The sequence below is a fragment of the Pseudophryne corroboree genome, chromosome 1, assembly GCF_028390025.1.
Source record: "Pseudophryne corroboree isolate aPseCor3 chromosome 1, aPseCor3.hap2, whole genome shotgun sequence".
Taxonomy (NCBI): domain Eukaryota; kingdom Metazoa; phylum Chordata; class Amphibia; order Anura; family Myobatrachidae; genus Pseudophryne; species Pseudophryne corroboree.
In genome coordinates, this window is record NC_086444.1 from 631,822,420 (window position 1) to 631,840,000 (window position 17,581).

At 45.5% G+C, this 17,581-nt stretch overlaps 1 pseudogene; it reads right to left on the reverse strand.

The window, feature by feature from the left end:
- Window positions 1-8,136: 8,136 nt before the first annotated feature.
- LOC134937885 (5S ribosomal RNA) lies at window positions 8,137-8,255 on the reverse strand (annotated as a pseudogene).
- Between the last annotated feature and the right edge of the window lie 9,326 nt (window positions 8,256-17,581).

The following is a 17,581-nucleotide window of genomic DNA, read 5'->3' on the forward strand; positions in this document are numbered from 1 at the left end:
TTGTCTTATTTTAGATTGTCTTCTGTGTTATTCTATAGCCTATGTTTTATGTCACCAGGAGGTATATGCATCTATTGCATACTAATACGTGTAGTTTCGGCAGCGGTTGGGTAATCGGTCTGGGGGAAGGGTACTTGAAGCATTTAGTTTCATCAATCAAATACACCCCTCCTTCCATGCATTCCTCCTAACTGGCAGACATGAGGCAGATGTCCCCCTGCTGTCCTGGAGAGTGAGTGGCTGTCTAGACCCTATTTGGAATTTCTATACAAAGGAGGACTAAGAAGTGTGTCATTCACCAGACAAAGCAGGGCTAAAGGGCACCCCGTCCGGCAACCTTGCAATTTTTCATAATAGTCATGCTATCACAACATTACAAGCCGTTGGATTAATATTTAGAATGATAAATCACTTGAATATGTCAGTCAGCACTCACATACTACTTTATGGAACATTTCTTTAATATGTTAATCTGTCTCAAGCACTGGTCTAAGAAACACTGCTATCTGCTATAATAACTTGCAGCCATTGGATAGATATTCACTTCATGACACTTTTACCTAATAGATAAATATCTTATCATATCAGAGAAAGAGCCACAACACTGGCATTGCATGTATTATAGAGGATATATGCAATTTATGGAACTGCTGAAAGCATGCGTTGCTAATAATTCAGTCACACATAGACTGAGGCACAAGTTAAACTGTAATTAAGACCAGCGGCCTGGGCCTGCAAGAACATGCCCCCAAAATGACAGCAGCCCCTCAACACAGTGTGGCCACACCTTCTCCTACGATTGGTCCAGATGGTCCAGACAATATCTTGGAAGTCCTGCTCCAGACACTTTGAAGTCAACTTTTCAGATTAAAATCAACTTGACACTGATCTTGTAAGTATAAAGAAACTATGGATGTGACAAAAAGTGTGGGGCAGTCATTTGGGTTGTTTGCTGCAATCAAACAGTTACATGAACCAATACTATCAGATCTGATTATTATAGGTTTATCAAGAGTTACATTTCTAGAAAATTCTGAATTCCAAGTTAGACAATTCCAGTGGTAGATACCAAAATGGTGTTGGAATGGAAAGCCAGGAGGATCTAGAAGAATTTAGGATAATTACCATCTGAAAGCTTTTGATATATTTTGCCAAGTTCATACCATTTTTACTAAAATACATAAGAGGGTTATTTACCAAACCATAGCAAGATATAAAGTGGATACAGGTAAATAAATACCCCCTAATTGGCTTCTAACTGTCAAGTTCAGGGGCGCAGCTATGCCTAATGGGGCACCATAGCAAATATTTCACTACCGCCAGTCCGCCACGCACAGCAATACACCCCCTCTGAAACCGCACCGGAGCCCATTGTGCTCACTTCCTGTGGATTGTAGGTTTTCCTCTTTAAGTGGTGCTGCTGCTGCTGCCAGCACATCTTCTGTCAGCATCCCGGCCGGCTCCATCTCTCTGTCCTCTATGATGCTGGGAGGAGTCGGGCTAAACTTGCCACGCCTCCTCCCAGCATCAGTGGGGATGGAGCGACAGAGTCAGCAGTGACAGCAGATGTGCCTGCAGCAGCACACTGCTAAATGAGGAATACCCACAGGCCACAGGAGGGGAGGTCGGAGCAGGGAGAGGGCCAGGCCCCATAGCAGCTGCACCGCCTACAACTACTATTTCTACAATTATGGTCATGTTACAGGCTGTCTTTGAAAAATGTTAGTTAGGAGCTGATTGCCTTATAATTTCTTTCTCCACTTTATCTCTCTACAAGCTTTGATACCTCTCCCACTTTATCTCTATCCATTTTTATCTCTCTCATGGTTGGATAAATATCCCCCATAGGATCATATGCAGACCCAGCGCTAGACGCTCAGCAAAGGGATGCAGTGCAGGTAGGCGCCAACCTGGAGAAACGCTCTCCCTGTTCTGCATCCCCGCAGCTGCACCCATCTCTTCTGCTGCTGCCGGCTGCTGCGCCTGTCGGTGTGACAGGCACCGGCACCGGCAGCTTGAAGCCGGCATCAGCAGGGCAGCCTTTACCCTTCAGCTGAACAAATCAGCCACACTTCCTGACCGGAGCTTTCATGCTTCTTTGCGGGATTTCTCTGCCGACAGCCTCACCGCTGCGACCTGCGGAAGGTGTGGCTGTGCAGCTGGAATGACTTTGAGGAGGAGCAGACCTGATGGGTGCGCTCTCGCGACCGCTGCTCCTGTCCACCCAGCTCCCGCGCCGCCCTCACCTATGCCATTCTGATGGGAGACTTATCACAGTGAGTCGGTCATCACCAACCCGGCTAAGCTGGACGCAGGCAGAGGGCATCGTGGGTGCCGGCTGATTGCCATGGATGAACCCACTGTAGGCAGACTTCCCCTCCGAGATCCTGCCCGCCTCCAGCCTCAGGAACATTTTCTTCCTTCTGTCTCTGTGCCCGAGCTGCCGGCGCTGACATCGGCCTCCAGCAGCTGAAAGATAAGCTCCTGCCCCAGCGGCTGCAGATCATCATCAGCAACAGGGTGACAGTGTACTGGCTGGACACAGATGACTGCGACTGGTCCCAGGTCTGTATAAGCAGCGTTGCTGGGCACTAGCTAAGGACTATGGGCAGGATTCCGTTTTTGAAAGTATCGGTGCCCCCTAGTTTTCTTACCAACTAATGTGGGTACCAGAGGGATATCATTAAAGTGGCCAGGTAGTATGGTTATTGTGTGGGATAAAAATCATGTCATTATAATAATAGTTACAGTAAGAAGGGGAAAGGTAGGAGACTGGGGAAGGTTTATAGGTGGTAAACAATGTGGAAATATTGTACAGGCAATACAATAAGGTTTCCAAACTTCTGCTGCTGTGATAAACACTCAATACAGTGCCACACCACAATCACTATCCAGTCAGATACAGCTACTTATACAGTTTCTATTCAATAAGTGGTGGGGCATAAAGTAGAGAATAGGAGCTGTGGTCAGTGGGACCTTGGGGGTAATTCCGAATTTCCGAGTTGATCGCAGCATCAAATTTGTTAGCAGTTGGGTAAAACCATGTGCACTGCAGGGGGGACAGATATAACATTTGCAGAGAGAGTTAGATTTGGGGGGGTTATTTTGTTTCTGTGCAGGGTAAATACTGGCTGCTTTATTTTTACACTGCAATTTAGATTTCAGTTTGAACACACCCCATCCAAATCTAACTCTCTCTGCAAATGTTATATCTGCCACACCTGCAGTGCAAATGGTTTTGCCCAACTGCTAACAAATTTGATGCTGCGATCAACTCGGAATTGCCCCCCTAAAGCGTAAGAAATAACTGCTAAGATAATGTCAGGCACTGCAGGGGAACTCTTAGGACTCAGGCATCACTGGTTTTGCCTGTTCTTCGGTACTCAAAACCCTGAACAGCATGGAGTTGGTGAATATAAACTGAAGGTTTTGAGTCTGAATTGTCCTTTAAAAACTACAGGGAGCATTATGTGTATAAGTGGCACTATTACTGGGGGGCAATATTTGCATACGCAGCACTACTACACACGCGGTAATGTAAATAAGATTGTGCTACTGTGTGGCGTAATTTGAAATGGGGGTACTATTGTGTGGCCACGCCCCTTCCTTGTGAGACAACATCCCTTTTTTGACACGCACTGTCCCTTTATAAAATATGTGAGAGCGCAAATTTAGAATTTGCAGTGGGGCGCCGAACACCCTAGCACCGGTCCTGATCATATGTAATGAAATGGAGTACAGATAACATGTTCCTGAAATAAAAGTCACATTTAAGGAAACGTCTAAAATATATCTAAAACAGAAATGTTTCCAGAAGCAGAGGATAGAATAAAACATATTTAAAATGTAATAGTTTTCTTATTTTATTTTGTCGAATTTTCTAATGAAACTGCATCCCCCTTTTTCCTCTAGTATCTCAATCACTGGCATATTTATATTGGGTGCGGTCCACAGTGGCCCACAGGGTCCAGGGGGGGTCCACACCGCACACCCCGCACCCATTATTTTCAATACTTATCCTCCAGAGTCTCGCGGTGCAGCAGCAGCGGTACAGAAGCCACTGAGAAAATGGTAAAAAAAAAAAATATATACGTTATGGTAAGAACTTACCATTGATAACAATATTTCTCCTAAGTCCACAGGATAACAATGGGATATGATGGAGCGACAGCGGATTGGCACCAAACGATCACAAGCTTTGTGGCCTCCCAGGATGCAACGGGCCCATCCATATATCCCCGGCCTCTGGCTCAGGCAGATCAGTTATAGTCCAAAGCATCTAGGCAGAAGCATCATGTAGAGCCCTAATCAGGCGAGAAGAACACACATGCACACCCTTCCGTACTAGAAGGAAGAGGTTAGTGAGTAGCAAGATCCTCAAATCAGGTGCGTCAGGGTGGTATCCCTGTGGAACCTGTGTACTTAGGAGAAATACCGTTATCAACGGTAAGTTCTTACCATAACGTATATTTCTCCGGCAGGGTCCACAGGTTATCCACAGGATAACAATGGTATTTCCCAAAGCAATTTTAGTGGTGGGGACGCTCCTGATTGGACAGGAGAACCTTTCGCCCGATTTCAGCGTCATGAGAGGCAAAAGTATCCAAGCATAATGTCTAATGAATGTGTTAATGGAAGACTATGTGGCTGCCTTACATATCTGTTCTGCTGAAGCACCATGTTGTGCTGCCTATGAAGGACCTGTTACGACTCGAGTAGAGTGAACAGAGACATTAACCGGAACAGGGGGATCCGCTTGAGAGTATGCTTCCTAAATCGTCATTCGAAGCCCTCTAGCCAGCGTCTATTTAGTAGCAGGCCATCCTCTCTTGTGAATTCCGTAGATAATTAAGAGAGAATCTGTCTTTCTGATGGCACTTGTGCGATCCACGTAGATCCTTAATGCTCGGATTACGTCCCGCGATGCATCTCCCGCAGAAAGTTCCGATACCTGAAAAGCCGGGACTACATTTTCTTCATTAAGGTGGCATTTAGACACCACCTTAGGAAGATACCCAGACCTAGTTCTGAGAACTGCTTTATCTGGATAAAAAACAGAAAAGGAGAACAACATGACAGCGCTCCTAAATCTGATACTCTTCTAGCTGACACCATAGCCAGTAAAAAGAGAACTTTAGCTGTCAACCATTTAAGATCCACTTTATTAAGTGGTTCAAACAGAGCAACTTGAAGGGCTTTGCGGACTAGCCTTAAGTCCCAAGGCACTGTAGGAAGAACAAAAGGAAGTTGAATGCGCAGCATTCTCTGGAAAAAGTATGCACATCCTGTAAATTGGCAATTTTCTTTTTGGAACCCTACAGTCAATGCTGATACTTCTACTCTCAAGAAGCCACCTTCAAACCCTTATCCATTCCTGTCTGAAGGAAATCTAAGACCCTGGATACTCTGAAAGATTTCGGGTCGATATTTCTTTCTCTGCACCATGAATATAGGCCCGCCATATTCAGTGATAAATGCGAGCTGAGGAGGGTTTCCTTGCTCTGTGCATTGTTTGAATTTACCTGTAGCAAGAATCCTCTTGACTTCAGGATAGAGGTTTCAAGAGCCATGCCATCAACGATAGTCGATCCAGATGCCTGTGATAACAAGGACCCTGCCTTAGTAGATCTGGATGTTGAGGGAGCAGACGTGGAGCATCCATCAACATTCTCTGCAGATCTGTGTACCACTGCCTTCTGGGCCAAGCCGGAGATATTAGAATAACGGCACCCTTTGCTTCTTTTATCTTCCTCACCATCCTGGTAGCAGTATGATCGGAGGAAATAGATACACCAGATGAAACTCCCATTTCACTGACAAGGCATCCACAAAGATCGCTCCGGGATCCTTTGTTCTTGCCCCGTATGCGGGCACTTTGTTGTTCAGACGGGATGTCATGAGATCTATCTCTGGCAAACCCCACTTGTCTACCAGAGTCTGAAAGACTTCTGGGTGTAGAGCCCATTCGCTTGCTTGAATGGCGTGTCGACTGAGAAAATCCGCTTCAGTTTAGGACTCCCGGAACGAATACTGCGGACAATGCTGGAAGATGGAGTTCTGGCCACTTTAGTATGTGACTTACCTCCTTCATTGCTGTTTGGCTGTGCGTTCCTCCCTGATGGTTGAGGTATTCCCCCACTGTTAAATTGTCCAAGCGGATCTGGACTGGTCTTCCTTGAAGAGTGTCCTTTGCCTGAATCAGTGCCATATATGGCCCGAAGTTATAACAGATTTATTGGCAGGCAACTTTCTTCTATGGTTCATTGTCCCTGGAACCATAATCTTCCGGACACTTCTCCCCAGCCCTGGAGACTGGCATCCGTTGTCAGTATCTCCCATCTGATATCCAAAAGGTTCTCCCTTTGTCTAGATGGGATGTCTGTAACCACCAGGCTGATGACTTTCTCACCTTGGGGGTAATTCCAAAATGATCGCAGCAGGAAATTTTTTAGCAGTTGGGCAAAACCATGTGCACTGCAGGGGGGGGCAGATATAACATTTGCAGAGAGAGTTAGATTTGGGTGGGTTATTTTGTTTCTGTGCAGGGTAAATACTGGCTGCTTTATTTTTACACTGCAATTTAGATTGCAGATTGAACTCACCACACCCAAATCTCTCTCTCTCTGCACATGTTATATCTGCCTCCCCTGCAGTGCACATGGTTTTGCCCAACTGCTAAAAAATTTCCTGCTGCGATCAACTTGGAATTACCCCCCTTGTGTGAAAGTACCATAGTCTGTTTCTTTATTATTTGATGTATTCCATTCCATCTGGCTAGAATCAGATGCTGCCGAGGTCTTGAGTGGAATTGTACATACTCCACCATGTCGAATGTTGACACCATCAAACCCATCAGTCGCATAGCTGCGTGGATTGATATCATTTGACTGTGTAACAACTCCTGAGTACTTGATTGTACCTTGGATATCTTGTTCCGAGGTAATCCATTTTCTGCAGACTTGAATTCAGTACAGCCCCACAGTGAGTCATCCGTTGTGACGGAACCAGAGATGACTTTGCCCAATTTATGAACCACCAGTGCCTCTGCAGACAAGTCATTGTCTGTTGGAGATGGCACAGAAGCCCTTCCTGTGCCAGGATAAAAAAGGTGGTCGAGGTATGGCAATTTTCTTATCCTCTTCTTACGGAGATAAGCTGCCATATTCCTCATAATTTTGGTAAATACTTTGGAGGCTGTGTCTAACCCAAAGGGTAAGGTCTGGAACTGAAAATGTTGCTGGAGGATGGTGAACCTTGAGATAACACTGACGGAACAGTGCTATAGGAACCTGTAGGTATGCATCCTGACTATCCAGGGATACCATGTAATTCTCTGGCTCCATGCCAAAACTATGGAGCGCAACGTCTCCATGTGAACCGTGGTACCCAAACTTATCTGTTTAGGATTTTGAGATTGGGGTGAAAGGATCCTTCTGAACCCAAACCCGGTTGGAGTAAAACCCCTGTCCTGATTGTGCAGGGGTTACTGGAATGACTATTTCTGACAAAAGCAATTTCTGAACTGCTTCTTGCAAACCCCTGTCCTTCGCCTCTACCTGAGATGGACTGGAACAGAACCTTCGAGAAAGATGCTTCTAGAGAAACAGAGAAGAGAAACATAACCTAGAGATACCGCTTCTTGCACCCAAGCATCTGTTTATAGACTGTTACCAGATCTGTGCAAACTGAATAAGTTGGCCCCCTATCCTGGGGTCCCCCATAAGGAGGCCGGCACCATCCTGCTGATGGCTTATCCTCTGGTTTGGAAGCTGCCCCTCTGTTTGCCTTTGCTTCTTTGCCTTACCAAACTTATTGTTACGTTCCGTTATGACCGACAAGGCCGAAACGGGACCCCTATGTTTGGGGTTATATGTGGAAGGAAACGCGACCTACTTGGAGTCTGATTTTGACTCCAGAATATCTGTTAACTCCTTACCAACAGAAACTTCCAGCCAAAGGCAAAGTTTCCAGAACCTTCTTTGATTCTGAATCAGCTTTTCATGTATGTAAGCAAACCTGCTCTGCGAGCAACTATTGTTAATACTGATGCCCTAGAACATTAGTGTCCATATGAGCTATATGGGATTCCTGCTCCCTTGCAGGCGCTGAAAAACCTTCCAGTACCTCAGCCCAGTGTACCTACAGCACCTAGTATTCCAAGGTGGTTTCCCATCCAAGAACTAACCAGGCCCAACACTGCTTAGCTTCCAAAATCTAGTGAGATTGGGCCTATCCAGTGTGGTGTGGCTGTAGATTGCACGGTGAAGTCATGGCTGGCCTTATGACTGCCCCAGACAGAGACAATTTGGTTTTCAGAAAAACATACCTCTTTTGATGTTGACGTCAAAGGCCATATATATTTTCGCACTATCAAATGATATGCGTATCTCCTTAGGAGGCATTTCCAATTTTTAAACAGTCCCCAGCTGGAAAAGGATATCTGGAATCCCATTTACTGGGAACCTGTATTCTTTATTGGGTTTAGCCCAAACCTTTTCCATGATTTTTATCAGCTGCTGGAGTCCCCATGAGGAGGCCCTATTTTTTGGGGACATTTAAACATAGGTACCTTATTTTTAACACAGGCTCTGCTGAATACCCTAAGGACAGAAAGGCCTTTACTGCTCTCATTAACTCAGCTATATTCACTGAGCTGACACCTTTTACCTGTTCTCTGTATGCCGAAGAAGAGTATATAAAGCTTTCATCGTCTGAGGAACCATCCTGTGTAGCCTGTGCAGTTGATAATTTATTTACACGGGTGGTCTTCTGTTTGCCGGCGGTCGGGCTCCCGGCGCTCAGTATACCGGCGCCGGGAGCCCGACAGCCGGCATACCGACACTTATTTTCCCTCGTGGGGGTCCACGACCCCCATAGAGGGAGAATAAAATAGTGTAGCGCGCGTAGCGTGGCGAGCGCAGCGAGCCCGCAAGGGGCTCATTTGCGCTCGCCAAGCTGTCGGTAAGCCGGCGGTCGGGCTCCCGGCGCCGGGATGCTGGTCGCCGGGAGCCCGACCGCCGGCCAGCCGTAGTGAACCCATTTACACTCGGTTTCTCAGCTTATTTTATTAGAGAAGCTGTATGGGTTAATAATGAACCCTCTTCCTGGTATCGAAACTGTAGGAATTAACCTTTCAGCTATACTGGACAAGGTCTGTGCAAACATCGCCCCAAAGGGGATTTATCTGTACTTGACGTAGATCAGGGATCTGCCTTGTATTATGCTGATAAGCAAACCATTTTACACATAAACCATTTTGTACCAGATCAGAGAGGATAATACAGTTTTTGCAAGACATGATATGAGTGTTGGTGTTACTGTAAGTGTACTCTCGTTACCTTTGCCGCTCTTAGACATGATAAATAGTCAGCACTTTCACAGTGTACTACACAATTTGTGACTGTAACCACTTTATTGTTCTAAAGTGATATCAATCTGACCCTTACCCATGCACCAGCATTGAGGATCAGAAGACCAACTTACAAACATATATTAAAGTCAGCAATCACACTAGCAGTCAGTCACATGTTATATATTAGTCATATGAGCACATAATCAACTACAAACACATTTAAAAGTATGTAGGAGTACATGTTACTGAATTCTGTTTTATACAGATCTTAACGTATTCAGACGCATTGCGAAGAAAACCACAGTAATGTACACAGACTCATATGCAATAGGCACTTAAACTTAACTATGCATACTGACAAAAGTAGATAGAAATTTAGTGCTGTATAACCCATACTCGGTAGAGTGGGATACAGGGAGACTCACCTCACTTCCAAGATCGATCAATACGTTAGCGAATGCTGAGTGAATCCAGACGCTACTAGTGTACACCGCCGCTCTGGGAACTTTAAGTGAACACAGACGCACTGTGCATACAGACGCACCGGCCATACAGACACCTGTATTGCGACCGGGTCTCCTCGCAGTAGTGCTTAGTGAACACAGCCGCAGCGTCCTATGCTGTGACCGAGATATCTCGTTGTAGCGTCTGAGATGGAAGTAAGGCAACAGTTCATGGCGGGAGACTCGCAGAAAGTGGTCATGAACTGGGGGGGAGAAGCGACCAGGAGAGCGTCTAACTCCCCACCGCTGACGTCAACCCTAGGGATCGCAGCCTCATACTATTCCTGGTGCCTTATGATCCCTAAGGCCTAGCGCTGGAGCACCCGTGGTGGCGGCGCGTCAGCTACTGTTTGGTAGTCTCTTTCCAATACAGTGCGGCTGTGTCCGTATTCCCCGACTACGGGGAACCGATGCCTTACCTTCTCCCCGTGCTCCGGCCACAGCCTGGTAATGTCTGCTGGACCTGCTAGTATATCCGACACAGACGCCCGTCGAGACAGCACTGTACACATGGGTAAGCGTTGTTGTGACCCGGCAGAGAGTTGTTGGAGCGACTCTATCCAATATGCGTATAAGACGCTGTTAAGAAAGATCGCTCAAAAACATAGTAAGATTATAAAAATAAAATAAGAAAGCTTAGGGCTGCCCTAGACCAGCAGCCCTCTGACCATGGTCCGGCTCCTGCCGCACCAAACAAAAAACTGATTTGCCTGAGCCAGAGGGCGGAGATATATTGGATGGGCTCATTGCATCCTGGGAGGCCACAAAGCTTGTGATCGTTTGGTGCTAATCCGCTGTCGCTCCATCATATCCCATTGTTATCCTGTGGATAACCTGTGGACCCTGCCGGAGAAATATAACCATAGTGTATATGTGTGTGTACATCTGTAGTAGGGAATATTGATTGTAAACTCCACTGGGGCACGGGCTACTATGAATTATTATTTGTACAGCGATGGAGAATATATTTTTACTATATAAATTACAGGTAATAAATAAATAACTGGTTGTAAATTAAATATGCATGTTATTAGGCTGCTAAAAGTGTAGAAGCTATCCCAAGGAACCATCAGCTTAAATTTCTGGAGCTTGCTCAAGAGGTAACACCAGTGCTGTAACAAGGCATTTTAGCGCTGTGTGCAAGAAACGGCATCGGAGCCCCCCGCAAGACAGGGGCAGTGCGTGCCGTAGATGCCCGAAAAATATGTAGGGGTGTGGTTTCATGGGGAAGGGGTGTGGCCACAAAATAATACAAATTCATACTACGGTGCACAGTAGTCTTCATTATTCAAATGATGCCGCACAGTAGCGCCACTACACCAGGTAGAGCCCCCTTTTACATATTACGGCAGCCAGTCCCCCTTTTTACACATTATGGCAGCCAGTGCCCCTTTTTACACATTACGGAGGACAGCGTACCCTTTCTACACATTATGGCAGACAGCGTCCGCCTTTTACACATTACGGCAGACAGAGTCCCCTTTTTACACATTACGGCAGACAGAGTCCCCCTTTTTACACATTACGGCAGACAGCGTGCCCTTTTTACACAAATATGTGCTCAGTGTGCTGCATTGTGGGGACCACCAGTATATAATTATTATGGGTGGTATTCATGTGACCGCCGGTCAGCTGACCGACAGTCACATGACCTCCTCCACGAGCCCGACGACTCACTTTCCCGATGGTCGGCATGCCGACCAATAGGAACTATTTCCACTCGTGGGTGTCCACGACACCCATAGAGTGGGAATAGAACCCATGGCGACCGCAGGTCGCCACCGAGCCCGCAGCGTGCTCCCCGCTGGGATCCCGGCATCGGTATGCTGCCGGGATCCAGGCGTCGGTAAGCTGACCGGTCTCCTACACCCATTATTATAGTAGTACAGTACAGTAGGCCATTGCTGTATCTTGCAGCTCTGTGTCAAGTATACTATCCATATCTGTGCTGCATTATTGTGAGCAGTATATAGTAGGACAGTGCAGCATTTTGGTGACCAGCAGTATACATGTAGTACAGTACAGTAGGCCATTGATGTATCTTGCAGCTCTGTGTCAAGTATACTCTCCAAATCTGTGCTGCATTATTGTGAGCAGTATATAGTAGGACAGTGCAGCATTTTGGTGACCAGCAGTATACATATAGTACAGTACAGTAGGCCATTGCTGTATCTTGCAGCTCTGTGTCAACTATACTATCCATATCTGTGCTGCATTATTGTGAGCAGTATATAGTAGGACAGTGCAGCATTTTGGTGACCAGCAGTATACATATAGTACAGTACAGTAGGCCATTGCTGTATCTTGCAGCTCTGTGTCACTTCTAGTATCCTGATCAGTGCTCAATATCTGCTGCATTGTAGTGACCTGTATGTATACTGTACTGTGCGACGTGTGTTATACACCTGGTGATTTTATACATCCTGTAATCTGTACTGAGCGATGTGTGAGATACACCTGGGGATTATACATCCTGTACACTGTACTGTGCGGCGTGTGATACACCTGGTGATGATTATACACCCTATATACTGTACTGAGCGATGTGTGAGATACACATGGGGATTATACATGCTATATACTGTACTGTGCGATGTGTTAGATACACCTGGGGATTATACACCCTATATTCTGTACTGAGCGATATGTGAGATACACCTGGGGATTATACACCCTATATACTGTACTGTGCGGCGTGTGATACACCTGGTGATGATTATACACCCTATATACTGTACTGAGCGATGTGTGAGATACACCTGGTGATTATACACCCTATATACTGTACTGTGCGGCGTGTGATACACCTGGTGATGATTATACACCCTATATACTGTACTGTGCGATGTGTGTGATACACCTGGTAATTAATTATACACCCTGTAAGTGTATACTGTACTGTGCGACGTGTGTTATACACCTGGTGATTATACATCCTGTAATCTGTACTGAGCGATGTGTGAGATACACCTGGTAATATCTGTGATCAGTGTGCTGCACTGTGACCAGTATACTACAGTACAATAGTCCAGTGCTGTTCTCGCTGCTCAGTGTCAGTTCTCCGTAGTATCATCAGTGATCAGTATAAACAGTTCTCAGTATAATCAGTGCGCTGTTAGACGTGTGCCCGTTTTCCGCCATTAGTGCAGTGGGATTTAGACAATTGATGAAGTTATTGTGTCCCCGGTACAAAATCCCATCTAGATTCCACTTCACTAGGCAGGCGATAGCAAAATTTTACCAATTAATATCAGTGATTTCTAATTATTAATTACAGTGATCTTGACAAATAATTCCAGTGATTTTGTCATTTTCTTCCAGTGATTTGGACCAATAATACCATTGATTAGAACGAATAATTGCTGTGATTTTGTCATTTTCTTCCAGTGATTTGGACCAATAATACCATTGATTAGAACGAATAATTGCTGTGATATTGAGGTGTTTGTGTCGCTTAGCTTAGCCATCCAGCGACCACAGTGCACCTCTTTTTCTTTTTTCTTTGCATCATGTGCTGTTTGGGGACTATTTTTTTAAGTGCCATCCTGTCTGACACTTCCATATATGTCCAGTGGTACTGCCATTTGATATAATTCCCGACATTACTGCCATTTAATTCCAGTGATTTTGCCATTTTCTTCCAGTGATTTGGACCAATTATACCATTGATTAGAACGAATAATTCCAGTGATTTTGTCATTTTCTTACAGTGATTTGGACCAATAATACCATTGATTAGAACGAATAATTCCTGTGATTTTGTCATTTTTTTCCAGTGATTTGGACCAATAATACCATTGATTAGAACAAATAATTCCTGTGATATTGAGGTGTTTGTGTCGCTTAGCTTAGCCATCCAGCGACCACAGTGCACCTCTTTTTCTCTTTTCTTTGCATCATGTGCTGTTTGGGGCCAATTTTTAAGTGCCATCTTGTCTGACACTGCAGTGCCACTCCTAGATGGGCCAGGTGTTTTTGCCGCCCACTTGGGCCGCTTAGCTTAGTCATCCAACGACCTTGGTGCAAATTTTAGGACTAAAAATAATATTGTGAGGTGTGAGGTGTTCAGAATAGACTGGAAATGAGCAGAAATTATGGTTTTTGAGGTTAATAATACTATAGGATCAAAATTACCCCCAAATTCTATGATTTAAGCTATTTTTGAGGGGTTTTTGAAAAAAAACACCCGAATCCAAAACACACCCGAATCCGCCAAAAAAATTTCAGGGAGGTTTTGCCAAAACGCGTCCGAATCCAAAACACGGCCGCGGAACCGAATCCAAAACCAAAACACAAAAAATTCCCGGTGCACATCTCTACTTTTTACACTGTACGGCAGACAGCGCCCCCTTTTTACACATTACGGCAGACAGCATCCCCCTTTTTACACATTACGGCAGACAGCATCCCCCTTTTTACACATTATGGCAGACAGCATCCCCCTTTTTACACATTACGGCAGCCAGACCCCCTTTTTACACATTACGGCAGCCAGTCCCCCTTTTTACACATTGCGGCAGACATAATAGATAGATAGATAGATAGATAGATAGATAGATAGATACTTACCATCTCTCCCCGCTGGCTCAGGCTCCTCGGTGCAGGCTTCATGCAGCAGATCCCGGGCAGGGGAGAAGGAGGAGGAGGGAGGGAGACTGGAGCTGCAGCAGCGCAGTGTAATTAGTGGTGGCGCCGCTGCAGCTGTCCCTCTCCTTCCTCATTAGCTGGCCGATGCCGCTGTGAATGCTGGGATGAGGGAAGCGCATCCCAGAATTCACAGCAGTGCCGGGCAGCCAATGCGTAAGGAGAGGGACTGCTGCAGCGGCGCCACTACCAATTACATAGCGCTGCTGCGGCTCCAGTCCCCCTCCCTCCTCCTCCAGCGCTGCTGCTCTCCTCTTCTCCAGCGCGGCGCACACAGCACAGCACAGGCGGCTTGCAATGAGTCAATTTGACTCATTACAAGCCGTTGGCCGCTGCGCCCTCAGGGCGACTGCGCTGTGTGTCAGGCACACCTGGCACACACGTAGTTACGGCTCTGGGTAACACCATTATGGCCTGTAGTCTCTAACATTCTCAGAGAGAAAATCAGTTACCAGAGGCAGTGGTGGAACTACCACGGGTGCAGGCGGTGCAATGCACAGAGGCCCACCGTAATCGAGGGGCCCACAGCTGGCAAATTCCTCACCAGTACTATAATGAGACACAGCGACTCATTATAGTATGACACGGCCAGCTGCGGGACTTAATGAAGAAGCAGGAAGCAGCCCAGCCGGAGGAAATGAGTGAAGCCCCGCCCCACCTCTCACCGCCCTGCTCCTCCTCATCTCTGCGACAGTGAGCAATGGTTTTGGTGCCGTGGATTACGGTGTTTCACAGGTTCCCCCTTTCCTCTCTCCATGGACCTTCAACCCGGAACCAGGAACGAACTCCACTGATAACATGCCTGATGCAGGTAGGACCACCTCTGCACAGGCAGTCTCACACCCGCTACTCACGGCTCACAGCCCTGTCGGCCGCGCTTTCCCCATTCCCTCCCTCATAACTCTATGTACACCCTCTATCCCCCCAATATCTGCCACGCTTCCCCATTCCTCAGCCAGGCTCCTTTGCCCTCACGTCAAACACTGACTTCTGTACACGTCAGTGGCAGTAAGAGGACAGGTGGTGAGCTGCTGCTGACATACCCTCCAACTGTACCTTTTTGGCAGGTACAGTACCTTTTTCTCCAAACTTTCATTGAAAGTATAGGAAAAGGGGCATGGCCACGCCACTTCACCAATTTACCCGTGGTCACGCCCCCTTTTCGAATTTGTACCGATTTTTATGTGTAAATTCTTGGAGGGTATGTGCTGAGTGAGCAAGTTCGCTTCATCTCACAGCCAGCAGCAGCCCCAGCTCTGAGGAGAGATGAGTGGCGGCTGTCTTTCTTAAAAATAATTGTTGTTAATGCTTTCATCAGGTTACAGTCATTAGGTGCACACAACTTAGGTCGACACTCATTAGGTGGACCACTGAAGGTCGACAATGCCATTAGGTCGACATGCATTAGGTCAACATGGACATTATGTCGACATGTACTAGGTCGACAGGTCAAAATGTCGACATGAGTTTTTCATATATTTTTTTCCATTTTTTGGATTTTTTCATACTTAACAATCCACGTGGACTATGATTGGAACGGTAGCGAAGCGAGCCATGCGAGGGGACACAGTGCACTAATATGGGTTCCCCGTCACTATATGGAGAAAATGACACCAAAATCAGTGAAAAACCTCATGTCAACCTTTTGACCTGTCGACCTAGTACATGTTGACATAACGCCCATGTCAACCTAATGCATATCCACCTAATGGCAAAGTCAACCTTCATTGGTCGACCTAATGAGTGTCGATCCAACGACCCATACCCCTTTCATTTTATATATATATATATATATATATATATATATATATATATATATATTAAATAAAGGAGCATAATTTTAATTTGACAATAATGTGTGTGGCACTTCTGTGTGGCATAATGTGAATAAGCATCCGTACTGTGTGGCGTAATGTGAATAAGCATCTGTACTGTGGTGTAACGTGAATAGGCATCTGTACTGTGTGGCATAATGTGAATAAGCATCCGTACTGTGTGGCATAATGTGAATAAGCATACGTACTGTGTGGCGTAATGTGAATAAGCATCTGTACTGTCTGGTGTAATGTGAATAGGCATCTGTACTGTGTGGCATAATGTGAATAAGCATCTGTACTGTGTGGTGTAATATGAATAAGCATCTGTACTGTATGGCGTAATGTGAATAAGCATCTGTACTGTGTGGTGTAATGTGAATGAGCATCTGTACTGTGTGGCGTAATGTGAATAAGCATTTATACTGTGTGGCATAATGTGAATAAGCATCTGTACTGTCTGGTGTAATGTGAATAGGCATCTGTACTGTGTGGCATAATGTGAATAAGCATCTGTACTGTGTGGCGTAATATGAATAAGCATCTGTACTGTATGGCGTAATGTGAATAAGCATCTGTACTGTGTGGTGTAATGTGAATGAGCATCTGTACTGTGTGGTGTAACGTGAATAGGCATCTGTACTGTGTGGCATAATGTGAATAAGCATCTGTACTGTCTGGTGTAACGTGAATAGGCATCTGTACTGTGTGGCATAATGTAAATAAGCATCTGTACTGTGTGGCGTAATATGAATAAGCATCTGTACTGTGTGGCGTAATATGAATAAGCATCTGTACTGTATGGCGTAATCTGAATAAGCATCTGTACGGTGTGGTGTAATGTGAATGAGCATCTGTACTGTGTGGCATAATGTGAATAAGCATTTATACTGTGTGGCGTAATATTAATAAGCATCCATTACTGTGTGGTGTAATGTGAATTGGCACTATTGCGTAGCATAATGTAAAGAAGCAGCACTACGGTGAGTATAATGTAAAGAAGCATCACTACGGTGTGGCATTATGTGTATAAGGGACACTACTGTCAGTAGCTGGTGAGCAGGGGCACATGTGTGACAAGCATGGGGAGATGTGTAATAAATGCTGGTATCCTGCTGAAGAGGACTCTGATGGCATATAATGAGGCACATGTGGTTCTGATGGTGTACAGTATGTGTAATATATTTAAACTTATGTATTTATATTAAAAGTGAAATGTTTGGCCTTCAAATCTCCCAAATGTTTTATAATGGCCCAGACAAAATCTT